The sequence below is a fragment of the Papaver somniferum genome, chromosome 4 (genome assembly GCF_003573695.1).
Source record: "Papaver somniferum cultivar HN1 chromosome 4, ASM357369v1, whole genome shotgun sequence".
Taxonomy (NCBI): Eukaryota; Viridiplantae; Streptophyta; class Magnoliopsida; order Ranunculales; family Papaveraceae; genus Papaver; species Papaver somniferum.
This window is the reverse complement of record NC_039361.1, coordinates 10,774,096-10,776,825: the sequence shown is the minus strand read 5'-3', so window position 1 is coordinate 10,776,825 and position 2,730 is coordinate 10,774,096.

The window sequence follows — 2,730 nt, the reverse complement described above, 5'->3', positions numbered from 1 at the left end:
CTCTCCAACATAACTGAAACAATAAAATTTTGATCCCCCACCCCACCCCGACCCCAAGTTCAGACTGTCGTCGCTACCGTTGACTCAAATATTCTGTAAGAGCTACTCTTTGGAAATGGCCGAATATGAAGAGTAGAGTTATGGTTAAGAAAATATGGGGTATGTTACCTTTTTGCAGTCTGTTGTACAATCTGGAATGAGAGAAATGACATATATGGTGGGAGAAGAAGAAATTAGAACCAACTAATCATCTCAGTTAAATACATTATGTATAATTGGGCTTCTTCGACTAAGTTGTTTGATTCTCTTAGTAATCTCAATTGTAACTGAGAAGCTGTTGTCGGCAATAGCAGCAATTAACCAATATTTTGTATATTGTCTCTTTAGATTGTCACCATTTTTGGTGACGCCTAATTTTTAATTAAATTTTTCCTTTTCTTATAAAAAATAATAATTTAAGCATAATTTTCAGAATCACGTTAAATTCTTGTCTTTTTTACTTGTCTTTAATTCTTTTTCATCATCATGAAAATCAATCGTCCTTTGTGCCTGAAAGTATTTTTTGGTACACAACACCACAACATGATAATGATTCCATTTGTCTCAAAACAAAAAAGAAAAAAATAGTTCCACGCAGTGTTGTTAGGCTAGCATGATTCAAGTTGGGCTGATATATCACCGCTTACTTAATCTCTTTTACAAATATCCCATTGCAAAGTGTTTAGCTCTTGACGATAGGGGTGATTCGATCTTGTTAGTATTATATGATAAGCCGTTCGGTAACCAAAGCTAGCCATGTTGAGCTTTCTACCATACATACTGTCAGCATTAGAAGATAGTTCGTTGGATACGATGGAGAACAAAACCATCCCATGATTTTGAAGAATTATAAATATGAATTTATCTTTCTAGATAGTTTTAATATTGTTTTAGCTATATGGACATTTGGCGGTGCACTCTTTCCTTAGTGAAGGGTTTACTGTGTAATGAGTTTCCTTGACAACTCTTTCCAAAATTCCAAATTTATTTTTTTAGATATTCCATATGAAGCAGGTGATTTGGAGATGTATCCCTGTTAGGACAATAAAACCAACAATTTGATCATCGCTCTTCTTATACTCAAACTCCTTTATCGAAAAGTAAAAAAAAAAATCGTTTAATGGAAAACAGATAGTACAGAGTAAAGAAGAGGGGTAGAATACGAAGAAACAGATATAGTAGCTGTGATTACAGATTTTTACTTGCAAATCTCTTTACAGACCTGAAATTCAAATCAAACAACAAGATGAACCGAAAACCCCCTAGACTTGTAGGAGTAAAATATCGCAGACGTTAGTAATCAAGCGAAGTAAAGAACACAATCCAAGCGAAGAATATCGCATACAAAAAAGTTGAGATGACGCACCAGATGATGTCAGCAAAGTCACGAGTAAAGTACGAAGAACTGTGCGAAGAGGTATGCTATGCGAAGATGAACAATTGTATATGAGCGAATGTGTCACATAGTGATCTCGAAAATAGTGGGTTTTATAGCTGTCATCCACTATGTAAAATCCTATATAAAGGAGAGAGTTCATTACTTGTAAGGGGGTTCTAGAGTGAGTCTTGGTCAACAAATAGAGAGAGAGAAAGTAAATCTAGGGCAAAGAGATCATTGTAATAGTTTGATGAATCCTTGTAATTCTACCTACATTTCATATAATACGAAGATGATTACCTAAATTCTCATTTAGTGATAGTGGAATGTAATTTTTAGATTTATGACAACTATATTTTTGGCGCCAGAAATAGCTTTGGATGATAATTCCTGATAGTATATCATAGATTTTAAGGAAAAAAGTGGGATCTAAAAATTTAGAAATGGTAAGGATTGAATCTGTTGTTGAACAAGGGATGACAACTAGAAGAAGTAACAGACTTGATGAACGAAGACGAATTACAAATCTTGAGTAACAAGAAGAAAGAATGGACGAACATCAAAGAACAGAAATTCCAGTTGGATCTCAGCGAGAACAAAGACAGAATAATGATATAGATTATGATAGGGTAAGTGTCCATACTGAAATGATGGATTCTACAGAGGAAAGACAGAGAATCGGGAACGAAGGACCAATTACAACGAGTGAAGGAAATGTGATGATTGCAGAACTTAGGAAAAGAATACTAATTGAACGAAGAAGAGAACAAGAGGAGCGTGCGAATTTAATCCGTCAAAATGATGATTTACGAGAATAGAATCTTAGACTACAAGAACAAAGCTCAAGAAGTGTTGCACGCTCAAGGTCAAGACCAAGTAGAAGTTCTTCCCGACAGAGTCAATCTAATCGAGGAAATGATAGGCGAAGGCAACACATGGAAGTCATTGAAGAAAACTCGCAAGAAAATTAAAATTTAGAAGATCAAAGGGAAAGGAAATGTATAGTTGACTTGGAAACTAATCGGTACGAACATCCACATGAACTTATTCGACGCGCACATATTAATTTTGAAAGGGAAGAAGAGGATCCAAGGCAAGGAAAAATGATATTACATGGCAGAGAAATATTAAGAGACGAATATGAGCGCGAACGAGATACTGCACGTGCGAGAGATAGACAGAGAAAAAGGGAAGAATTAGAAGAGAGAGAATTACAAAGCGGATTGCGTCAAGTTGATTATGATGATCGAGGTAGGAGACGTGAGCGTCACCACGTGAATGATACAGAAGAAGGCCGAGTTACACCACAAGAA